Genomic DNA, 25,935 nt, shown 5'->3' on the forward strand with positions numbered 1-25,935 from the left:
GTCTTGAATTTGCAGAGAGAGAGAGGAATTGTTAACACTGTCACAATTTTTAGTAACTACTTTCAAGTAATTGGCAAATAATATAAAGTGAAAATGTGAAATCAGTAAGTTCTGAGCATCTGGAACAATCTGAATGACACAGATTCAGCAGGTGTTCTGAAACAGACTTAGAGTTTTACTTTTTCAGGAAAGATTTGGGGGGCTATGGGCACATGGGAGGGAACTTGGGACAGACTTGCAGCATCTCCAGAGGGAGTGAGTACAGCCCCAATGGGCTGAATAGTCCCCAGGCCCTGTGCTCTGTGATACTGTCCCATTCACTGTGAATGATGAAGCTCATCACAGGGCAGAGAGAGGGATTAGCCCTCCACTCTCATCACAATGGGGTCCGGCTGATTGATGGCAGCTCCAGACCAATGGGAGGAGAGGCTGTGTGGTCCTGCAGCCAATGCAATTGAATGAGGGGTGTGGCCAGCAAGACAACACCTGTCGATGAGCTGTGCAGGTGCAGTGTCACTGTTTGGGGTTGGGAGAGACAGCAGAGACTGGGACAGAGGCTGTTGGACCTGAATTACAAACTCCCGTTAAATTAGAACCAAAAGAACTGTGGAAGATGTAAATCAGAAACATCAACCAGGAGGTTCTGGAAAAGTTCAGCAGGTCTGGCAGCATCTGTGAAGAGAAATCCGAGTTAAAGTTTCAGACTCAGTGTCCCTTCCTCAGGACAGATGTTCCTGAGAAAAAAAGTCAGTTTATGTGCAGAAGTTAGTGTGGGGGGAGAATAAAAGGAGTAAAGGATAGGTGGGGATAGAGTGAGAAGAACGGTTGGATAAAGGAGGGGATAAAGATCTGGCTGGAGGAGGGTCATTAGGTGTTAGTGGCTAACCATAGGTAGTGTGTAATGGCAGGCTGTGAGAACGAGGCCTGGTGTGTGGGGTAGGGGGGCTACGACATGAGGTTGTTAACTTATGGTTAGCCACTAACTGTCTCCATTGTAAGCTGTTGCCCACCTTTTACAAGATGATTAGGGGTTTAGATAGGGTTGACCATGAGAACCTTTTTCCACGTATGGAGTCAGCTATTATGAGGGGGCATAGCTTTAAATTAAAGGGTGGTAGGTATAAGACAGATGTTAGGGGTAGATTCTTTACTCAGCGAGTCGTGAGTTCATGGAATGCCCTGCCAGTAGCAGTGGTGGACTCTCCCTCTTTATGGGCATTTAAACGAGCATTGGATAGGCATATGGAGGATAGTGGGCTAGTGTAGGTTAGGTGGGCTTGGATTGGCACAACATCAAGGGCCAAAGGGCCTGTACTGTGCTGTATTTTTCTATGTTCTGTATCACTCCACAATTGGAGCTGCCGAGGACACAACCCTTTGGAATATCCTCCCTTACTCCCTCTGTCCGCCTTAAAGATGTACCTAAAAATCGTTCTCTTTAATCAACGTTTCCATCATTCGTGAAGCATTTTAGGAGATTTGTCAATGTGAAAGGCTCCATACAATGCAGGTAGTTGTTGTTATTGTCTGATATCAGGAGAAACAGATATGAGCCCTCTCTCTCTCTCTCTTTTCCCTGATGAACAACAGCAAAAGCAGGAAGCACTGAGCATGCTCCAGCCCACAATGGGCCTCGGATTATTGATGTCAGCGCAGGACCATTAAGAGTTGGGGAACGGGGCTAGAGGTGCTAGTTGGTCCTTCAACCAATCGGAGTGAATGAGGGGCAGGGCAATACTCAAACATGTCATAAACTTCATTGGCAGCACAGTTTTGTTGTGGCCAAGGCATTGGAAATGTGTGAAGGTGAAGGGCAGGGGAAAGGAAAGACATATTGACCAGGAAGAGAAGGAAATTTTCATGGTATGGGATGAGAGGTTTTACAGAACTTAGTGCGCGTTGTAAAACACAAATTTAAAAATCCCAAATTCTGCACCGTTTTCCCTCCCTATAATCCATTTTGCTCTCCCTGAAATATCAACTGTGTGTTTCTCCCTTCACAGATACCAGTGATCAGTGCCAAAGCCCCACTGCCTGTGGAGAAGGTGATGTTTGACTTCCTTGTACAGCTGCAGTTCGTGTGGTGAAGGTGCTCCCACAATGTGTTTGGGTAAGAGCTGTTATAGATTATTCACTCAGTAACATTGAAGAGTTGACAATATATGTGCAAATCAACAGCAGTTTTTTTTTATCATGTTCTTAATTCCACAGAAATACTATTGAGAACTTCTGACATAAGGCCATAGATGGGGATATTAGGTCAGGTGATCAAAAGAATTGCCAAATAAGCAGGTTTTCAGGAATACCTTAAAGGAGGAAAGCAGGTCTGAGGGGGTTCAGGTGGGAATTCCAGACCGCGTTGCCTTGGCAACAGTAGAAACAGCCAGACCAGTGAAGCAATGAATAAACTCATCGTTGGGAGTCTGAAAGAAAATGAGTTGTCGGGGTCTCGCAGGTTGTGTGGTGCAGGGAGACAGGGATGTTCACAGCCAGGAATTATATCAAGGGTGAGAATTTTAAATTGTTGCTTGTTAATAGGAGCCTTTTGATGAATCAACAAGTTTTGGTACAAGTGAGCACTCGGGCAGGAGGGTTTTAGATACTCTTGAGATTACATGTAAGTTGAATGTGGGAGGCTGGCCAGGAGTGTGTTTGGATAATGAAGTCTGGAGATAACACAGGGATGGACGAGTATTTCAGTAAATGAGCTGAGACTAGGGTGGAGTTGGGTGATGTCACTGATGTAGGAATAGTGCTTTTGGAGTTGGGCTGCTCCTCCTCCTCATCACTCCCCCTCCCCAATTCACAGATATTGTTCCTTGTTCGACCTGTCTGTCTTTGCTGGTTATGTCCTTCTCTCCCATTCTGCTACAAACTAATATTTAACCCAACCGTCGTTGCAAAAACCTACTCCATCCTGACTCTCCCTTTCCTTTCTGAATTCCTTGTATTTGGTGTCCCTTAAGGATCTCTCCTTGGTCCCTCCTGTTTCTCACCTACATACTGCCAGGAGGTGACATTGTCCAAAAGCACCGTGTTCGGTTTCACATGTACACTGTCAATGCCCAGCTCCCCCTCCCCATCATCCCTCTCCATTACTCAGTTATCAAACTGCTCATCACACTCCCACCAAGCGATTGGCTGCAATTTCCTGCAACGGAACGTTGCAATGGTTAAACCCATTGCCCTCAGTTGCTATTACAAATTACTTTCCCTTACTGCTGAGCCCCTCCCTCTCCCTGGGAACTGTCTGAGGCAGAACCACACTCTTCACAATATTGCTCTCATATCTGACCCCAAGGTGACCTTCTGATCAGACATCTACACAATCCCAAACACCAGGAATTCCAATCTCTTAAATGTTGCTTGTCTCCACCTCACCCCAGCTCCATTGCTACTGAAACCCCTGACCCGTGTCGGTGTTGCCTTAAACTTGACGAATCAAAAACAGAACCCGTGATTCCGCGACTATCCCAGAATCTGGTTCCAGACTCCCTCATGATGGGAAACATCCTCTCCGTATTTACCCTGTCAAACTCTTTAAGAATCCTACATGTTACAATGAGATCCCCTCTCATTCTTCCCAAATCCAATGAGTACAGTCCCAACTTCTTCAGCCTTTTCTTAAAAGATAATCCCTGTAAACCAGGGATCATCCCAGTCACTGTTCTGTGAAATGCCTCTGATGGAATGATGTATTTCCTTAAATAAAGGGACCAAAACTTCTGTCATTACTCCAGATGTGGTCTGACTCGCACTTTATAAAGTTCCTCTCGGGTATATACTCCAAACAACTCCCCGTAAACTTGCACAGATGTTGTTGGAAATGCTCAGTCGGTCATGCAGCATCTGTGAAGAAAAATCAGTTAAAGTTTCGGGTCTGGTCACCCTTCCTCAGATACGTTAACTCTAATTTCTTTTCACAGATGCTGCTAGACCTGCTGAGCTTTACCAGAAACTTCTGATTCTCTTCCTGGTTTACAGCATCTTCAGTTGGTTCGGTTTTCATATCCTTTAACCTTCCCATCTCTCTTCTAGAATTTGTCATTTCCTCCTTGGAAAAAAGATTCACATTTGTTTGGACTCCCCTACCCTGAGGAAAAAAAGAAACCATGACTAGTCACCCTATCATTGCTCCTCATAATTTTATAAAGTTCAATAAAGCCACCTAAAGTGTCCAGTGCTGCAGGGAAATAGCCTCAGCCTATTCAGCCTCTCCCTATGGTTCAAATGTTCCAATACTGGAAACACCCTAGTAAAACTTTTCTGAACTCTTGCAAGTTTTCCAACATCTTTCGTGTAGCAGGGAGACTGGAATTGAAAGCAGGCTGGGGTTTCCAAAAGTGGCCGAGCCAATAAACCGTACAACCGAACCATGATCTCCCAACTCCTATCCTCAATGCACTGCCCAATAACAGCTAGCATACCGCACACCACCTTCACCGACCTGTCTCCCTTCAACCACACTTTCAATGACCTATCAACCCACACTGCACAGTCTGTTTGTCTGTCAACACTTCCCAGGAACTTGTCATTAAGAGGTTAAGTCCTATTCTGGTAACATCTTTCTGAAATCAGGGAGACCAGAATTGAATACAGTATTCTAAAATTGACCTCACCAATGCCCTGCTCAGCCACAACGTGCCCTCCTAATCCCTATACTCAGTGACAGAATCCCTACAGTGTGGAAGCAGGCCTTTCGGCCCATGAGACCATACCAACCATCGGAACAGCATTCCACCCTAACTCTGTAACCTACCATTACCCAAAGCTCATCCAGCTAACCTGCATGTCTTTGGATTTGTGGGAGGAAATTAAGAGCACCCAGAGGAAGCCCACGCAGACAGACAGGGAGAATGTGCAAGCACCACACAGACAGTGGAATCGAATCGAATCAGCGCATTGCATTCAATGTTAGTGTCCCAAATGCCACGTTCAGCACCTGATCTCCGTGAAACTCTACTTTCCAAGAACTATGCAGTTGTTCTGAGCCCTTCAGAGGGGATAAAGGTGAGGAGGAGAAAACAGGAACAGGATGGAGTTGTAGATCTATAAAATAGCTCTCCATCTTCCCACTCTGTTTCCCCGTCTCCCCCCACACTGTCTGCTCCCCCCACTCTGTCTGTCCCTCCTTCCCCCCCCCCCCCCATCAGCCTGTTCCCCTCCTCCTCCCCCCCTGTCATCTGTTCCCCCATTCACCCCCCCTGTCTCTTCCCCCCTTTGTTGGTTGCCTCCCCTACCCACCAGGTCTGTTCCCCCTTTCTGTCAGTCACACCCCCCACGTTCCCCTCCTCTCTAATCCCACTTTCTGTCCCCACCCATCTCTGTGCCACCCCTCTCTGTCCCCCACTCTCTTTCCCCACCCATTTCTGTCCCACCCACCTCGATCCACCCACGCCCTGTCTGCCTACCCTCCCTCCCAGTCCCCTAGTTCTGTACTCCCCCACTGCAGGGCAAATATCTTGTCTATTTACCGTATCGATGCCCAACCTGAATTTAAAAATCTGTTTCAGGTCACCATTCAGCCTCTGACGCTCCAGGGAAAACAGCCTATCCAACCCTGGCAACATGCTATAATTCTTTTTGATCTCTTTAAAGTTTAAGAACATCCATCTGATAGGAAGGAGAACAGAATTCTATGGAATATAGATTCGGCAACTTTTGCAATGTCCTGTACAGCCGCACTAAGACCTCCCAACCCCTATACTCAATGCTCTGACCAATAAAGACAAGCAGACCAACTGCTGCCTTCACTATCCTATCTACTTGCTACTCTACTGTCAAGGAAATATGAACCTGCACTCCAAGGATTCTTTGTTTAGCAGCACTCCCCAGGAACTTACTATTAACTGTATAAGTCCTGCTCAAGTTTGCTTTTCCAAAATGCACCAGCTCGCATTTTTCTAAACTGAACTCCTCAGCTCATTCACCCATCTGATCCAGATCCTTTTGTACTCTGAGGTAATCTTTTTCACTGTCTACTCCACCTCAAATTTTGGTGTCATCTGCTAACTTACTTACAAATACCTCTTCTGTTCACATCCAAATCATGGATATAAATGACGAAAAGTAGTGGATCCAGCACCGATCCTTGTGAGACTCCACTGGTCACAGGCCTCCAGTCTGAAAAGCACCCTCTGCCTTCTACCTTCGGGCCAGTTCTGTACTCCATGCGATCTAACCTTGCTGACCAGTCTCCCATGAGGAACCTTGTCAAACATGTTACTGAAGTCCATGTAGATCATGTCCATGCTCTGACCTCAGCAATCCTCTTTGTTACTTCTTCAAAAAAACTGAGTCAAATTCATGAGATATGATTTCCCATGCACAAAGCTGTTATTAGTATCCAGGATTTAACTCTGTACATTGGGGTCTGCGTTGTCCAGTTATAGGTGTTAATATTCTGGATGAAGTTCAAGTATACCAGCATTTTGTCAGTGAGTCTGTATTGAGTCTTGTTCATGTCACCAACAAAGGGGAGTTCCTTTTGAAAGGCAGTCCCTATACCCTTGCCCACCAGGAAATAGTGTAAGTGAGCCTGATCCTCCTAGTCCAGAGGTAATGACAGAGTTGAGAAACAGCATCTTTGAAGAGGCTGATTAGTAAACCTGCCCAAGCCACCAGGCCATACTGTCTCCCAGCTGTCCCTGCCTGAGTCTCCAAACAGAACCTTCCTGTAGTTTCTCTCCCATTGCTCAGTTTGTCCAGGATCCCCTCCTGCTGCTGCACTGTTCCTGTCTCTCACTGACCTGTTAATCCCCCAGTGTCCTCCACATTCATCTGTCGTTTACAATCCCGTTGTCCCAGTCCTCCCGCCCCGCCTCCTCCACTCTATAGAGACGGCTCAGTGGTTAGCACTGCTGCCTCACAGCACCAGGTACCCGGGTTCGATTTCGGCCACGGGCGACTGTGTGGAGTTTGTGCATTCTCCCCGTGTCTGAGGGGGTTTCCTCCGGGTGCTCCGGTTTCCTCCCACAATCCAAAGATGTGCAGGGCAGGTGAATTGGCCATGCTAAATTGCCCATAGTATTAGTTACATTAGTTAGGGGGAATGGGTCTGGGTAAGTTACTGTTTGGAGGGTCAGTATGGACTTGTTTGGCCAAAGGGCCTGTTTCCATACTGTAGGGATTCTGATATATTGGGCAGCAGCTGCTGTCAATCACCCAGACTCCTGTATGATCGGGAGCTCGTGCTGCAGGAGGGGAGACCAGTGCATGGGTGCAGTGCTGGCTAATTGTGGGAGTATGTGCAGTATAGGTCAGTGCCTGGGAAGGAGGCTGTGGGTGTGAGGGATTAATCTGTCATTAGCAGCTTCATCCCTCTGGGAGCAGGACCCAGAGGAATGGCCCTTCTCTTGCTACCCTGACATGTGATCAGACTATCGGTGGTGCAGTGTTTTTCAGAAAGTTATCAGAACTCTTTTGTGAAGATTCACGGTTGTTATGGAAAGGGACAAGGATGGGCCTGCAATTAGAATTCTAATTTGGCTCATTTTAGTCAGATGGGTCTTGGCCAGAGTGTGCAGGAAGCAGTGTATGCAGGATGGTTCTCATCAGGAGCTAGGAAACTGAATTCGAAGAGAGAGTGTGAGAGAACTGGGTGTGGAGGAAAGGAGTGGGGGGATTGGTTTGGATTTCAGTTCACAGAAGAGAAATTGTGAGACTGAGGTTTAAAGCTTTGGGGGAACAAGGAAACTACAGTTTAATACTACAATTGTCTTATGAATTTCCATCCTGTGTTAACAGTGGTAACTTGTGTGCTCTGTTGTATGGTACTGAAAGGGTGGAGTTGCGGATGAGAAATTCAAATTGAACTTCATGTTCCGATCTGATCGTTACTTGATCCGTGCCGATCTGAATATCATTGGCCTTTTCATGTGGAAGGAAAGGTGTGTATTCTGTCCGTGGGCGAATATTTCAAATCTCAATGTGACTGCAAAAGTCCTGAGACCATAAGACATAGGAGTGGAAGTAAGGCCATTCGGCCCATCGAGTCCACTCCGCCATTCAATCATGGCTGCTGGGCACTTCAACTCCACTTACCCGCATTCTCCCCGTAGCCCTTAATTCCCCGAGACAACAAGAATCTATCAATCTCTGCCTTGAAGACATTTAGCGTCCCGGCCTCCACTGCACTCTGCGGCAATGAATTCCACAGGCCCACCACTATCTGGCTGAAGAAATGTCTCCGCATTTCTGTTCTGAAATGACCCCCTCTAATTCTAAGGCTGTGTCCACGGATCCTAGTCTCCTCACCTAACGGAAACAATTTCCTAGCATCCACCCTTTCCAAGCCATGTATTATCTTGTACGTCTCTATTAAGTCTCCCATTAATCTTCTAAACTCCAATGAATACAATCCCAAGATCCTCTGCCGTTCCTCATATGTTAGACCTACCATTCCAGGGATCATCCGTGTGAATCTCCGCTGGACACGTTCCAGTGCCAGTATGTCCTTCCTGAGGTGTGGGGACCAAACCTGAACACAGTACTCCAAATGGGGCCTAACCAGAGCTTTATAAAGTCTCAGTAGCACAATGGTGTTTTTATATTCTAACCCTCTTGAGATAAGTGACAACATCGCATTCGCTTTCTTAATCACAGACTCAACCTGCATGTTGACCTTTAGAGAATCCTCGACTAGCACTCCCAGATCCCTTTGTACTTTGGCTTTACGAATTCTCTCACCGTTTAGAAAGTAGTCTGTGCTTTTATTCTTTTTGCCAAAGTGCAAGACCTCGCATTTGTTCACATTGAATTCCATCAGCCATTTCCTGGACCATTCTCCCAAACTGTCTAGATCCTTCTGCAGCCTCCCCACTTCCTCAGTACTACCTGCCTGTCCACCTAACTTCGTATCATCGGCAAACTTCGCTAGAATGCCTCCGGTTCCCTCATCCAAATCATTAATGTATAATGCGAACAGCTGTGGCCCCAGCACCGAACCCTGTGGGACACCGCTCGTCACCGGCTGCCATTCTGAAAAAGAACCTTTTATCCCAACTCTCTGCCTTCTGTCAGACAGCCAATCCTCAATCCATCCCAGTAGCTCACCTCGAACACCATGCCCCCTCACCTTGCTCAGCAGCCTCCCGTGTGGCACCTTATCAAAGGCCATTTGGAAGTCCAGATAGACCACATCCACTGGGTTTCCCTGGCCTAACCTGCTTGTCACCTCTTCAAAGAATACCATCAGGTTTGTCAGGCATGACCTCCCCTTAGTAAATCCATGTTGACTTGTTCTAATCAGACTCTGCTCTTCTAAGAATTTAGAAACCTCAACCTTAATGATGGATTCTAGAATTTTACCAACAACCGAGGTTAGGCTAATTGGCCTATAATTTTCCATCTTTTGTCTTGATCCTTTCTTGAACAATGGGGTTACAACCGCCATCTTCCAATCATCCGGGACTTTCCCTGACTCTTGAAAGATCTCAACCAATGCCTCCGCTATTTCCTCAGCCACCTCTCTCAGAACTCGAGGATGTATCCCTTCGGGGCCAGGAGATTTATCAATTTTAAGACTTTTTAGCTTTTCTAGCACTATCTCTTTTGTAATGACAACCATACTCAACTCAGCCTCCTGACTCCCTTTAATTGTTGGGATACTACTCCTGTCTTCCACTGTGAAAACTGACGCAAAGTACTTGTTAAGTTCTCCTGCTGTTTCCTTATCTCCCATCACTAGGCTTCCAGCATCAGTTTGAAGTGGCCCAATGTCTACTTTTGTCTGTCGTTTGTTTCTTATGTATTGAAAGAAACTTTTACTGTCGTTTCTAATATTACTGGCTAGCCTACCTTCATAATTGATCCTCTCCTTTCTTATTACTCTCTTTGTTATCCTCTGTTTGTTCTTGTAGCCTTCCCAATCGTCCGATTTCCCACTGCTCTTGGCCACTTTATAGGATCTCTCTTTTTCTTTAATACATTTCCTGACTTCCTTTGTCAGCCATGGCTGTCTAATCCCTCCCTGGATAATCTTTCTTTTCTTGGGGATGAACCTCTGTACAGTGTCCTTAATTATACCCACAAACTCCTGCCATTTTTGCTCTACTGTCTTCCCCGCAAGCCTCTGCTTCCAGTCTATTTTTGTCAGTTCCTCTTTCATGCCCTCATAATTACCTTTATTTAACTGTAACACCATTACATCCGATTTTGCCTTCTCTTTCAAACTCCAGACTGAACTCTACCATATTATGATCGCTGCTTCATCAGGGTTCCCTTACTTTAAGATCTTTTATAAAGTCTGGTTCATTGCAAAGCACTAGGTCCAGAATAGCCTGCTCCCTTGTGGGCTCCATGACAAGCTGTTCCAAAAAGCCATCCTGTAAGCATTCCATGAATTCCCTTTCTTTGGATCCACCGGCAACATTATTTACCCAGTCCACCTGCATATTGAAGTCTCCCATGATGACCGTGACCTTGCCTTTCTGACATGCCTTCTCTATTTCCCGGTACATGTTGCGTGCCTGCTCCTGACCACTGTGAGGAGGTCTGTACACAACTCCAATTATGGTTTTTTTGCCTTTGTGGTTCCTCAATTCCACCCACACAGACTCCACATCATCTGACGATATGTCATTCAGTATCATACATTTAATATTGTTCTTCACTAACAAGGCAACGCCACCCCCTCTGCCGACCTCCCTGTCTTTTCGATAAGTTGAAAATCCTTGGAGGTTTAACTGCCAGTCCCGACCCCCGTGTAACCAAGTCTCTGTGATGCCTACCAAATCATAATCATTCACTATTATCTGTGCCATTAGTTCATTTGCTTTGTTATGAATGCTACACGCATTCAGGTAAAGCACCTTAATGCTAACTTTCTTATCATAAGAGATATTGGAAGTCATATGATGTCCTAAGTTATCCTTGCTTTTTTCTGCATTCCAAGTCTGCCTCAATTTTAAATCCGCCTGGGGACATGCTATCCTGCTGCTTGTCTTTCCATTTAACGCCATACTCCCTGTTGCTTTCACTTTCCCTTCTCTCTCTCCCCCCCCCCCCCCCCCCCCAACTCAGAAGTTTAAAGTCCTACTGACCACCCTATTTATCCTCTTCGCTAGAACATTGGTACCTGATCGGTTCAGGTGGAGACCGTCCCAACAGTACAGATCCCCCCCCCGTTCCAAAACTGATGCCAATGCCCCATGAAGTCGAATCCCTCTTTCCCACACCAATCCCTTAGCCACGTGTTTACTTGCCTAATTTTCTTGCCCCTATGCCAATTGGCACGTGGCTCGGGCAGTAATCCGGATGATTGTGACCCTTGAGGACCTGTGCTTCAATTTCCTGCCTAGTGCCTCGTAATCCCCAAATAGGTACTCCACCCTAGTCTTGCCTATGTTGTTAGTCCCAACGTGGACCACAACAACTGGATCCTCCCCCTACCGCTCCAATATCCTTTCAAGCCGGTCGGAGATGTCCCGCACCCTGGCACCGGGCAGGCAACACCATGCGAGACTCCCGATCCAGCTTGCAAAGGATACTATCTGCCCCCCGAATTATAGAATCCCCTATAACCACTACTTGTCTATTAACTCCCCCCTCTTGAATGGCCTTCTGCACCATGGTGCCTTGATCAGTTGGTTCATCCTGTCCAGAGCCCTTTTCCTCATCCGAACAGGGAGCAAGAATCTCGTACCTGTTGGACAGTGTCAAGGGCTGAGGCTCCTGAACTCAGGTTCCCCCTACCTGCCTCACTTACAGTCACACTCTGATGAGCCTGATCATGAGCTGAATGTGAATTACTTAATCTCCCAGGTGTGACTGCCTCCTGAAACAAAGTGTCCAGGTAACTCTTCCCCCTCCCAGATGTGCCGCAGTGTTTGAAGCTCAGATTCCAGATCATCAACTCTGATCCGGAGTTCTTCCAGCAACCAACACTTGCTGCAGATGTGGTCACTGCCATTCACAATGGGATCAGCCAGCTCCCATATCATACAGCAACAGCACATCACCTGCCCAGCCATCTCTGCTTAATTAATTAATTACTTAGTTACTTTATACAAGTAACATAAATGGGAGTCTTTTGATTGATCGGCAAGTTCTGGTACAAGTGAGCACTTCGGCAGTAGAGTTTTCAATATTCTTGAGATTATCGGGAAGGTGAATGTGGGATGCTGGTTTAGACAATGAAATCTAGAGTTAACAAAAGGAATGAATGAGAGTTTCAGCAAATGAGCTGAGACTGTGGTGAGGTCAGGTGATATCACTGAAGTCGAAATAGTGGTCTTGGAGGGGGTTTGGCCTGTCATCCTCACCTCATTTAGCTGTTTGTCAGTTTGTGAATCAAGTCTGTTACAAGCTCAGGAACTGAGTGGCCCTGGCAGAACCCAAACTGGGCATCGCTGAGCAGGTTATTGCTGAGCAAGTGCTTGACAGCACTGTTGATGACACCTTCCACCACTTCACTGCTGAGTGAGTGTGGACTGATGGAGGACAATTGGCTGAATTGGATCTGCCCTGTGTATTTGTGTTGGAACATCCCTGAGCAATGTTCCACAAAGTCAGTAGGTGCCAGTGCTGGAACAGTACTTGCCTTGGTGGGCAGCAGGTTCTGGAGCACAGCCAACAGTATAATTGCCAGAATATTGGCAGGGCCCATACCTTTACACTGCTTATCCATTTCTTGATCTGATTTGAAATGAGTTTTCAACCAAGTCGATTGATATCTGTGATGTGAGGGACCAATGGAGAAGGCTCATCCACTTGGCACTACTGGCTGAAAATCACTGCTAATGCTGTCCTCTTATCTGTTGCATGAATGTGTGAGACCCCTCCATCGGTAAGGGTGGGGATATCTGTGATGCTTCCTCCAGTAAGTTGTTTAATTGTCCATCACTATTCTTGACTAGGTGTGGCAGAACTGCAGAACTCACATCTAATCTATTGGCTATGGGATCACTTAGTTCTATTTAGTGTTGCTTGTGCTGTTTGGCATGCAGGTTTGGTAGCTGCACCAGGTTGGCCCCTCATTTTTAGGTATGCCTTGTACTGTTCCTGACATGCCCTCCTGCATTCACCATTGAACCAGGGTTGATTCCCCTGGCTTGATGTTAATGGTTGAGTGGGGGATATCAGGCCATGAGATTTCAGATTGGGCTGGAGTACAGTTCTGCTGCTGTTGTTGGCCCACAGTGAGACAGAGGTTGCAGGTTCAAGAGGGCTGATTGTGTTGTTGTATTTTCCAGTGCATTGGTAGATGTAATGTGGTCCATCCAGTTTCATTCCTTTGTTGAGACTGTGCAGTGATTCATACAATGAGTGACTTGATGGGCCACTGTCGGGTTTCTTTCCCTCAAGGACATTGTCAATGGCAGAAAAACATCCCCAATGGTTCCATGGCAAACAGTAGATTCTTCATTCCAGTTATTTTTTTCTTGACTTCAGAGCCACCCTCTACCGATTTGGGATTCAAACCTGAACTTCAGTTGTATATTTTAATATTCTTGATAAATGATAAATACGACAGGTTTGTTCACTTATTTTTAGAATCACTATCACAGGTTTTGTTTATTTTTTTGGAGATAAAAACACTGTCCATTATCCTGTCTCCTCCATCCTCCCTTCCAACAACAAGAGTGAGGAGCACATGGAGTTTCTCTGTCCATAACATTGAGACAATCCGATCAGTTGCCTCTGCTTCTTCCCTCCCTCTCCATGAGCCCACCGAGCCACACTGCCTCACAAGAGTGCTCCTCATTTTAGTCCTAAACTTGCATTTCCTCGAGTCTCTTGTCAAGCCTTATTAAAGGTCATCTTGACCATTTACTCTAGTGTAGCTAAATCATGGACATTCCAAATCTCTGTCTCATTCTCCTGCTTGTCACCGCTCTTCCCCCCTCCCCCCACCATTGCCAATTCACAGATATTGTTCCATGATCTGTCTGTCTGTCTTTTCTGGTTATGTCCTTCTCTCCCATTCTGCTAAAACCTAACATTTGACCTCACAATCATTGGAAAATCCTGCTCCGTCTCCACTCTCCCTTTCCTTTCTGAATTCCTTGTATTTGGTGTACCTCCAGGATCTATCCTTGGTCCGTCCTGTTTCTCACCTACATACTGCCAGGAGGTGACATCGCCCAGAAGCACAGTGTTAGGTTTCACATGTACACTGACAATGTCCAGCTCTCCCTCCCCATCATCCCTCTCCATTACTCCACTATTACTCAGTTATCAAACTGCTTACCACGCTTCGATTAGCTGCAATTCACTCCAATGAAACACTGCAATTGTTAAACCCATTGCCTTCAGTTGCTATTCCAAATTAATTTCCCTTACTGCTGTGTCCCTCCCTCTCACTGGGAAGTGTCTGAGGCAGAGCTACAGGAATAAAAGAATGACTAGGGAAGGAATAGGTCCAATCAAGGATAGTAATGGGAAGTTGCGTGTGGAGGCTGAAGAGATTGGGGAGGCGCTGAATGAATACTTTTCGTCAGTATTCACTCAGGAACAGGACATTGTTGTCGATATGAATACTGAGGCACGAATAAGTAGAATGGATGGCTTTGAGATATGTAGAGAAGAGGTGTTGGAAATTCTGGCAAGGGTGAAAATAGATAAGTCCCCTGGGCCTGATTGCATTTATCCTAGGATTCTCTGGGAAGCAAGGGAGGAGATTGCAGAGCCATTGGCCTTGATTTTTGTGTCCTCTTTGTCTACAGGAGTAGTGCCAGAGGACTGGAGGCTAGCAAACGTGGTTCCCTTGTTCAAGAAGGGGAGTAGGGATAATCCTAGTAACTATAGGCCAGTGAGTCTCACTTCTGTTGTGGGCAAAGTCTTAGAGAGAATTATAAGGGATAGGATTTATGCACATCTGGATAAGAATGATGTGATCAAGGATAGTCAGCATGGTTTTGTGAAGGGCAGGTCGTGCCTCACAAACCTTATTGAATTCTTTGAGAAGGTGACGAAGGAGGTAGATGAGGGGAAAGCGGTAGATGTAGTATATATGGATTTTAGTAAGGCGTTTGATAAGGTCCCCCATGGTAGGCTACTGCAGAAAATACAGAGATATGGCATTGAGGGTGAGTTGGAGGTTTGGATTAGGAATTGGCTCTCTGGAAGAAGACAGAGGGTAGTAGTTGATGGCAAAGATTCATCTTGGAGTGCCGTCACTAGTGGTGTTCCGCAAGGATCTGTTTTGGGACCATTGCTGTTTGTCATTTTTATAAATGACCTGGAGGAAGGGTTAGAAGGTTGGGTGAGCAAGTTTGCGGATGATACGAAAGTCGGAGGAGTTGTAGACAGTGAGGAAGGATATGGCAGGTTACAGCGGGATATAGAGAAGCTGCAGAGCTGGGCAGAAAGGTGGCAAATGGAGTTCAATGTAGCTAAGTGTGAAGTGATTCACTTTGGTAAGAGTAATAAAAAGATGGATTACTGGGCTAATGGTAGACTACTTGGTAGTGTGGAAGAGCAGAGGGATCTTGGTGTCCATGTACACAGATCTCTGAAAGTTGCCACCCAGGTAAATAGTGCAGTGAAGAAGGCATATGGCGTACTGGCTTTTATTGGTAGAGGAATTGAGTTCCGGAGTCCTGAGGTCATGCTGCAGTTGTATAAGACTCTGGTGCGGCCGCTTCTGGAATATTGTGTGCAGTTTTGGTCGCCATACTATAGGAAGGATGTGGAGGCACTGGAACGGGTGCAGAGGAAGTTTACCAGGATGTTGCCTGGTATGGTAGGAAGATCCTATGAGGAAAGGCTGAGGCACTTGGGGTTGTTTTCATTGGAGAAAAGAAGGTTTAGGGGTGATTTGATAGAGGTGTACAAGATGATTAGGGGGTTAGATAGGGTTGACAGTGAGAACCTTTTTCCACGTATGGAGTCAGCTATTACAAGGGGGCATAGCTTTAAATTAAGGGGGGGTAGATATAGGACTGATGTTAGGGGTAGGTTCTTCACTCAGCGAGTCGTAAGATCATGGAATGCCCTGCCAGTAGCAGTAGTGGACTCTCCCTCTTTATGGGTATTTAAGCGGGCATTGGATAGGTATATGGAGGATAGTGGGTTAGTGTAGGTTAGGTGGGCTTTGATCGGCGCAACATCGAGGGCCGAAGGGCCTGTACTGCGCTGTATTGTTCTATGTTCTATGTTCTATTATTCACAATATTACTCTCATATCTGACCCCAAGGTGACCTCCTGATCAGACATCTACACAATCACAAACACCACGAATTCCAATCTCTAAAATGTTGCTTGTCTCCTTCTCACCCCAGCTCCATTGCTACTGAAACCCTAACCTGTGTTGGTGTTGCCTTTAACTTGAGAAATCTGAAACAGAACCCTTGATTCCGCGACTGACCCAGAATCTGGTTCAAGACTCACCCGTAATGGGACACATCCTCTCCATATTTACCCTGTCAAATCTTGACAGAATCCTGTATGTTTCAAAGAGATCACCTCTCATTCTTCCAAAGTCCAGTGAGTAGATTCCCAATTTATTCAGCCTTTGCTTACAGGATAATCCTTTCAAAACAGGGATCATCCCAAAGGATCTTCTCTGAAATGCCTCCAATAAACTGCTCTATTTCATGAACTAAAGTGACCAAATCTGTTCACGTTACTCCAGATGTGGTCTCACTTGCCATTTGTTTAGTTGCCCTAAGGTATATATGACAAACTCTTATATTGCAAACTCTTTGAAATAAGGGACAGCATTCCATTCCCCTTCCTGATTCCATGTTGTAACTGTGTGCTCGCTTTCTGTGTTTCCTGCTCATTTTCCCCCAGTCCCTTTGTGGTGCAGCTTTCTACAGTTTATCCCAAGTTATACTCTATTTGCCAACTTGTTGCCCAGGTTTCCTGTGAATATCTCTCTGTTAACTGTTTATAATCCTTTTGGAACTTTCCTGTTATGCCTTTTCTAGGAGATTTCCCCCCTAATTATTCTAAACATGTCCTGTGAGCACTGGGCAGTGGGAAGCATGCTCAGTTGCTATCTTTCAGGGATACTCTGTTTCATGACTGGGAGGAGCTTGCTGCCCATTGGTCAGAATGGAGACATCTTCCCCATTGAGCTGCATGAGCCTTTCACACCCCATGTCTTATTGTGGAGGCACAGCGGCAGAACGGAAGGAAAGAAAAGGAAGCAAATCCTGCTCTCCATATCTCACTGAATTTTGGAACATTCTGTCCCATGTTCAGTCACATGAAGTCCCAAGGTGGAAACTCATAGAAACCCACATAGATTTGCCCTTGAAGTGCCTGCTAACCTCCACCAGGGGTAATGTGTACAGTCATCCTAGGCCGGGAGGAAGGGATTGTATGAGTTTCAAACTTGAACTGACAGTGACGGATTTTATAAACTTGTATTACAGGCAGATATTCAGATGGTAATCTCAGTCATTGTAACGCCAAACTCTGACAGAATTACTCCATTCATCAGGACCTGGATATTCATATTGTGTGAGTATTGTGTTCCAGATCAATACCATTTGCTGAATAAAAGTTCTCCTTTGAATCAAACCATCCTCTCAATAGTTCTTCCCAAATCTTCAGCATGTGTCCTGTAACCCTTGTATAATGAGCTGATGGGTGTAAGGTTTATTATTATAACGTATAACTTTTGTAAACCGCTTTGTTACAGCTCCCCAAGTTTCCTTTGGTACAAGGAGAACAATCTCAGTTCTTTCCAAACCGCTGATTCCCAATGTCTGTTTGCTCCCTATAAGATACACATCAGGGTTGTGTTGGAACATCCTCCACTTGCCTGCATCAGTGCACCCCCCCCCCCCAACAATATTAAAGAAAGTGAACATCCTCCAGGGTAATGTACTGTACCCGAATGGTTTCCCATCCACCGCCTTCAGCATTCCCTCTCCCGACCCTCGAGGTACAGTGGCATCACTGTGTAAAAGATCAAGTCAGCATTGTCCTACCCGACCATAGGACTGCTCTCTCATTATAGAGAGATATCTGGTAGTGGTTAACCTGAGTATTACCACAGCGCAGGCAAGGGGAGAGGTTGAAAAGGAGAGTCCATTAATTGTGGATGGTTATTCTTGATGTGTATTAGCAACACACATGTCACGTGAACAATTAATGTTAAAAAAAGCCCCACAAATTCTGCAACTAACATCCCCCATTCCTTGAACCATCCTGGTAAATCTGCTGTGCCCCGTCTCAGGGACCCTGCCATCCTTCTTAATGTGTGGGCGATCTGTGGTTCGCACAGACCCAGCTGCTCTGAACCCTGTGGGTGATAGCATAGAGCAACAGATGCACTAAACCTTACTGTATGGAAGAGAGTGAGAGACAGAAATCCCGAAGGCATTTAAAATCTATTTAGGATCACACTTGCAAGGCCAAGGCTGACAGGTCTATGGGCTCAGTGCTGGAAAATGGGATTAAAATAGTTAGCTGGGAGATTTCTTTACAGCATAAACCCAATGGACCACAAAACCGTTTTCCGTCATGTAGACCACAGACGCGTAATATAGGAATATGACAAGCCACAATAGAAACCAGGTCAGAGAAGGTGATATTAGAATAGGTGGTACATGATTGATTAATGTTTTTTTTGGAGGAAAATGTGACAGAGGTTACATTGGAGGATGTTGCAGAGATTGAGATGTTTTTGATGCAGAGATAGTGATAGTTCTGAGGCTAGAGAGGAATTATAGAGATAACGATGAGTTGTTCCCTTTCCCAACACGACCTCTTTACTGATGATGATTGTTTCTCTGTCCTCATCTGCCATTGCCTCCATAGGCCTGCGACAATGAGAGTACACAGACAGTATGTTCCTGTTAAGGCCAAGGCTGGGAGGGGTCGAGAATGCTGCATGACCTGAGAAATTGAGGCTCTGGTCAAGAAAATGAAGGGAGAATATGACAGGTACAGAACCTGGGTTTGAGTGAGTCCCTAGGGGACTATAACGGCAGTAGGAGTATACTCGCGGGAAACCAGGAGGCAGAAAGGGGGACATGAGAATAGCTTTGGGAAATAGGTTTAAGGAGAATCCAAAGAGATTCTACAAATACACTAAAGACAAAAGAATAACTAGGCAGAGAATAGCGACCCTCAAAGATCAACAAGACTGTCTATGGAACAGCAGGAGGTGGGAGAGATTCTGTAAGTATTTCATGTCAGTTTTTACTGAAAGGGGATATGGAAGTTAGAGAAGTTGGAGAAATAAATAATGATAACTTGGCAAGTGTACATATTACAGAGGAGGAGGTACTGGATGTCTTAAAACGCATAAAGGTGGATAAATCCCTGGAATCTGATCAGGTGTATCCCAGAACTTTGTGGGTAATTAGGGAAGCTTTTGCTGGGCCTCTCGCTGCGATATTTGTGTCATCGATCGCTCAGGTGAGGTGCTGGAGGATTGGTGCCATTATTTGAGAAAGGTGGTCAGGAAAAGCCAGGGAACTATAAACAGGTGAGCCTGAAGTCAGTGGCAGAGAAGTTGTTGGAAGGGATTCTCCGGGACAGGATTTACAAGTCATTGGAAAAGCAAGAAATGATTCGGGAGAGTCAGCATGGCTTTGTGCATTGAAATCAGTAACTTGGACTTGAGAAAGACACAAAGTTTCACATAACACACTGGTTAGCAGGTTCAATACCATAGAATTCTGGTGGAACTCGCTGTTTGGATACGGAATTGGCTGGAAGGTCAAATAGTCATAGATGGACAGCACAGAAACAGAGACCCATCGGTCCAACCAGGACATGCTGATCAGATATCCCAATGCAATCTAGTCCCACCTGTCAGCACCCGGCCCATATCCTTCCTATTCATATACACATGAAGATGCCTTTTAAATGTTGCAATCATAATGGCCTCCACCACTTCCTCTGGCAGCTCATTCCATACACGTACCCCCTCTGTATGAAAATGTTGCTTCTCAAGTCTCTTTAAAGTCTTTCCCCTCATACCATAAACCTATGCCCTCTTGTGCTGGGATCCCCCACGCCAGGGAAAAGACTTTCTATTTATCCTATCCATGCACCTCAGGTTTTTATATACATAGATAAGATCACCTCTCAGCCTCCGGCGCTGCAGGGAAAACAGCCCCAATCTATTCAACCCCCAGCCTAGCTCAAATCCTCCAACCCTGGCAACGTTCTTGTAAATCTTTTCTGAACCCTTTCAGGTTTCACAACATCCTTCCAATAGGAGGGAGACCAGATTTGTATGCAACGTTCCAAAAGTGGCCTAACCAATGTCCTGTACAGCAGCAACATGATCTCATAACTCCTGTACTCAATACTTTGTCTGATAAAGGCAAGCATACCAGATGCCACGTTCACTATCCTATCTATCTGCACTACAAGGTCTCTTTGTTCAGTTACACTCCTTAGGACCTTACCATTAAGTGTGTAAGTACTGCTAAGATTTGCTTTCCCAAAATACCACTCCTCAGCCCATTCACCCATCTGATCAAGATCCCATTGTACTCTGAGGTAATCTTTTTCACTGTCCACTACACCTCCAGTTTTGGTGTCATCTCACTAACTATACCTCCTATGTTCACATCTAAGTCACTGATATAAATGACGAAAGGTAGTGGATCCAGCAGTGATCCTTGTAACACTCCACTAGTCACAGGCCTCCAGTCTGAAAAGCAACCCTCCATCACCACCCTCTGTCTTCTGCCTTTGAGCCAGTTCTGTATCCAAATGGTTGGATCTCCCTGTATGCCATAAGCTCTAACCTTGCTGAGCAGTCAGTGTCATAGTGCAGGATGCTTTTTGTACTGGAAGCCTGTGATGAGCAATATGCTGTCAGATTGGGTGCTGGGTCCACTGCTTTTGGCCATTTATATAAATGATTTCTATGTGAATATAGGAGCTATGGTTAGTAGGTTTACAATAGACACCAACATTGGAGGTGCAATGGACAGCAAAGTTACCCGAGCGTACAATGAGACTCCAATCAAATGGGCTGAGGAGTGGCAGATGCAGTTTAATTTAGATAAATGTGAGGTTCTGCATTTTGGAAAAGCAAATCAGGGCAGGACTTCTACACTTAATGGGAAGGTCCTGGGGAGTATTGCTGAACAAAGAGATCTTGGAGTGCAGGTTCATAATTCCTTGAAAGTGGAATCATAGATAGGCAGGGTAGTGAAGAAAGTGTTTGGTGTACTTGCCTTTATTGGTCTGTGCATTGAGTACAGGAGTTGTGACATCATTTTGCGGCTGTACAGGACACTCATTCAGCCACTTCTGGAATTCTGCTTTCAGTCCTGGTCTCCCCGCTATTGGAATGATATTGTGAAACTTGAAAAGATTCAGAAAAGCTGCAAAGATGTTGCCAGGTTTGAGGGATTGAGCTATAGGGAGAGGCTGAATAGACTGAGGCTGTTTTCACTGGAGAATCGGATGCTGAGAGGTGACCATAGAGGTTGATAAAATCGTGAGGGGCATGGAGAGGGTAAACAGCCAGGGTCTTATTCCTGTTTAGGTGAGTCCAAAACTAGAAAGCACAGGCGTGAGGGAAAAGATAAAAAAGGGATATTAGGGGCAAAGTTTGAAGCTGAACGTGGCACGTGTATGGAATGAGCTGCCAGAGAAAGTGTGGAGGCTGGTACAGTTACAACATTTAAAATGCATCTCATTGGATATGTGATTGGGAAAGGTTTCGAAGGCTATGGGCCAAGGGCTGGCATATGGGACGAGATTAATTTAGGATATCTGGTCGGCATGGACAAGTTGAACTGAAGGGTGTGTTTCTGTGCTGTAACATCTCTATGACACTAATAAATTAAAATTAAGATAGGTTTCTCTTTTATGGAGAGTTAGCAGAAGGCCAGACAATTCTCCTTGGAGCTGAGAAGGTTAAGCAGTGATTTCGACCAGGAGTTGATTTGTTTCCAGGGTATTTCATTTACAGAGAGACAGAGTGAGAAATTTTTCACGTCACAATTTTTAGTAACTATTTTCAGGTAACTGGCAAATAATGCCGAGGAAAAATGTGAAGATTATTTTACTCACTAAGTTCTGAGCATCTGGAACAGTTTAAAAGACAGCTGGATGCAGACACGGTAGTTATTGTCAAAACAAATTTGAAATTTAACTTTTTTAAGGAAGGATTTTGAGAGGTATGTCCAAATGGGAGGTGAGTTGGGACTGACTGGCACCATCTCCAGAGGGAGAGAGTACAGCCCCAATGGGCTGAATAGCCCCCAGCCCCTATGTTCTGTGATACTGACCCATTCACTGTGAATTATGAAGCTCATCACAGGGCAGAGCCGTAGAGATGTACAGCATGAAAATAAACCCTTTGGTTAAACTGGTCCATGCTGACCAGATATCCCAACCTAATCTAGTCCCATTTGCCAACACTTGGCACATATCACTCTACACCCTTCCTATTCATATACCCATCCAGATGCCAAATGGTTTAATTGTACCAACATCCTCCACTTCCTGACAGAAGATTCCATACACGCACCAACCTCAGTGAGGAAAGAAAATTGCCCCTCAGATCCATTTTAAATTCTTCCCCTCTCATCTTAAACCTATGCCTTCTCATTCTGGACTCCCCGACCCCAGGGAAATGACCTTGTCTATTTATCCTACCCAGGCCCCTCATGGTTTTATAAACCTCTATGAGGTCACCCCTCAGCCTCTGATGCACCTGGGAGGATCCCACCACTCAGGTCACAATGGGGCTTGGCTGATTGACACAGCTTCAAACCAATAGGAGAGTTGGCATGATCCTCCAGCCAATGGGAGTGAATGAGGGGTGGGTCCAGCAGGCCAACACATGACCATCAGCTTTGCAGGCGCAGTGTCACTGTGAGGGGGGACTGAATGTGAAGGAGTGGGAGAGACAGCAGATACTGGGAGAGAGATGGAGTTAGTGTGGACTGGGAAGGTTGATAAACACTGTTTCAGTCTGCTGGACCTGAATTATATACTCCGGGTAAATTAGAATCAAAAGAACTTCGGATGCTGTAAATCACACAACAACCAGAAGGTGCTGGAAAAGCTCAGCAGATCTGGCAGCATCTGTGAAAAGAAATCAGTTCACATTTTCGATCCAGTGACACTTCCTCAGGAACTGATGTTACTGAGAAAAAAAGTCTGTTTTTATGCAGAAGGTTGGGGTTAAGGAGTAAATGATAGGTGGGGATAGAGTCCAAAGAGAGAGATAGGAGCAGTTGGACAAAGGAGTGAATAACGATCTGATGGGGGGAGAGTGAATAGCTGTTTATGGGGACTGTTAGTGGCTAACCATAGGTAGTGTGTAATGGCGGGCTACGTAATAACAAGGCCTGGTATGTGGGGTAGGGGGGCAAAGACACTAGGACATGGGAGAGTTCAGGACCTAAAATTATTGAATTTGATGTTGAAGCCAGAGGGTTGCAGGGTCCCCAAGTGGAAGATGAGGTGTCGTTCTTCCAGCTTGTGTTAAAGTGTGCTGCTGGAAAAGCACAGCAGGTCAGGCAGCATCCAAGGAGCAGGAGAATTGACGTATTGGGAATGTCAGCACTTCATCAGAAATGTGGGTGGTGGAATACGGCTGAGAGATAAATAGGGAGGGGTGTTTGGGGTTGGGGGGAAGCGAGCTCGGAGGCAATAGGTGGTTGTAGATGGAGGGTAGTGGTGAGAGGGTGGAATAAATAATTGGGAAGGAAGATGGGCAGGTAGGACTGTTCAAGAGGCCAGTGCCGAGTTGGAGGGTTTAATCTGAGATAAGTTGCGGAGTGGGAGATGAGGAAACCTTGATGCCATGTGTTTGAAAGTTCCCAAAGTGGAAGATGAGGTGTTCTTCCTCCAGGTGTCGGGTGGCTCGGATTTGGGGATGGAGGACTTGCATGTCCTTGTCAGCGTGGTGGCGGATGGGGTGGGGGGGGTTGGCGAAATGGTCGATCACAGGGCGGTGGGGTTGGTTGGTGCATGTGTCCCAGAAATGTTCCCTGAAATATTCCACAATTTGGCATCCTGAGAGTAAGGGACACAATAGGTGAGGTGTTTGGGTGGGCAGGGAAATCTCTGCTGGATGTGGGAGGATCCAGTGGTGCCTTGGATGGAGTTAAAGGGAAGGTGTGGGCACAGGTTTTCCACCTCTTGCAGTGGCAAGCGAAGGTGCTTGGAGTGGAGGGTGGGTTGGTGGGGACCGTGGATCTAACGTGGAAGTCACAGAAGGTATGGTCTCTGTGGAATGCTGAAAGGGGTGGGGAGGGGAAATATATCTCAGGGGGTTGGATCTGATGGTGGAAATAGCAGAGGATGATGCATTGTATCTGGGTGGAAGGTGAGGATGGTGGGATTCCATCTTTGTTGCATTTGGAGGGGTGGGGTTCAAAGGCAGTGGTGTGGGAAGTGGAGGCGATACACTGGAGGGCATTGTTAACCACATGTGAGGGGAGATTGCAGTCCTTGAAATAGGAAGCCATTTGGTATGTTCTGAAGTGTTCTTCCAGTTTGCATCAAGCTTCACTGGAACACTGCAGTAAGCATGAGACAGAGATGTTGGACAGGGAACAGTCTTGTGTGTTAATGAGCAGGCAACTGGAAGCTCAGGGTCTTTTTTGCAGGCACAATGTAGATCATCAGCCACCATTTCCACCACCGCCACTGAGATGCGAGAAGGTTCCTATCTCCTCCATTAACAGCTGTCCACCTTCCCACTCCTTTATCTTTCCAAATGTTCCTGTCTCTCTTTGGGCTCTGTCCCCACCTATTATTTACTCTTTAACCCCTATCTCCTGTAGTCCAAAGATCTGTAGGTTCGGTGAATTGGCCCAGCTAAGGTTCCCGTAGGGTTCAGGGATGTGCATTAGTTCGGGGGAAATGGAGAGTAATAGAATAGGAGAATGGGTCTGGGTGGGATAAACTTCGGAGGGTGCGTGTGGAATTGTTGGGTCAAAGGGCCTGTTTCCTGAAGGGATTCTAATTTTCCCAGCTGTCATCGGTTCTGAGGAAGGGTCACTGGACCCATGATGACCCATGGTGTGTGTAGGAGGCGGAAAGGGGAAAGGGGAGAGTGGCAGCAGAAACCAGATGAAATTTATCATTGTAGACTGGGAGGGTTTATTTACACTCTGCAAGTCGTTAGTCTGAATTAGAAACTCTTGGTCCCACGTTTGCAGCAAAGGGGAAGATGGCTTGGGCCTCAGGTAGTGAGAGGTCCTGGGTTATAGCCGCCATCGTTATTTGGGGCAAGGTACAGCAAGGAACATGCACGTGTCCTCTTCCTGGGTGGGGGCGGGGCGATTTGAAGAGGAGCATTTACACATCAAACACATACCGAGAGAAGTGTTTGTCTTCACTATTCATCTTGCACTGACTGTGAGCTTTGTTTTGTGAATTCATTTTATATTAATTGAGAATAATTGAGACTGGGATCTCAAAAAAACAAGGTTCTACAGTCAGCGGAGTCCTCAGGATCTGAATATCATTGGCATTTAACTGTGGAATGAGAAAGGTTTGTCTGTTCTGTCTGTGGGAAAATATCTTCAATATTTTTGTCAAGCCAAAAGCAGAAAGATGTTCAAGTCCATGGTTGGATCACCCTTGGGGTATGTGTTCAATTCTTGGCCCCCTAGCTGTGGAAGGAGGTATTGGCGTGAGAGAGAGAGCACAGATTTAACCAAATTCCACCTCGCCTTTTTGCAGGAACTGTCAGATTTAGTCTCAATCATCCACTTTATAATGTTAATCTGTAAACACCCTACTTCCAATTCTCTGCAAATTTCTCGTGGAATCAAATTCCAGCACCATTTCAGGTGGAACGTTCCAGATTCTGACAACTGTCTGTTCATTCAGAAACTGCTAAAGTCCATTTTGACTCTGGGGTTACAAAGGGATGAATTGAAAGATGCAATGCTGGTCTGAGCTCCCATTGAGATGCATTAGAACAGTACAGGAGGCTGAGGGAAGTGTAGGTGTGAGCAGATAATGAAAATGACAGGGCTGCACTGTGAGGGCTGCTTGGCTCAATGAGAGTGTTTTGGAGTTGGGTGTAAATAGTG

The 25,935-nt window shown here is 45.8% G+C and overlaps 1 long non-coding RNA gene across 13 annotated transcripts in view; it reads left to right on the forward strand.

Annotated features, from left to right (window-relative positions):
- LOC140469993 (uncharacterized) overlaps positions 1-25,935 on the forward strand; it is an 83,990-nt gene that overhangs the window by 31,094 nt on the left and 26,961 nt on the right. For 11 of the 13 annotated variants that reach the window (XR_011956287.1, XR_011956285.1, XR_011956286.1 and 8 more), the window contains 3 exons: positions 2,004-2,110; positions 17,326-17,413; positions 18,719-18,844. This is a non-coding gene — a long non-coding RNA (uncharacterized lncRNA). The remainder of the gene's footprint in view (positions 1-2,003; positions 2,111-17,325; positions 17,414-18,718; positions 18,845-25,935) is intronic. The other 2 variants (XR_011956277.1, XR_011956279.1) reach the window with 1 other exon arrangement.

The sequence above is a fragment of the Chiloscyllium punctatum genome, chromosome 50 (assembly GCF_047496795.1).
Source record: "Chiloscyllium punctatum isolate Juve2018m chromosome 50, sChiPun1.3, whole genome shotgun sequence".
In the NCBI taxonomy this organism is placed as follows: Eukaryota; Metazoa; Chordata; class Chondrichthyes; order Orectolobiformes; family Hemiscylliidae; genus Chiloscyllium; species Chiloscyllium punctatum.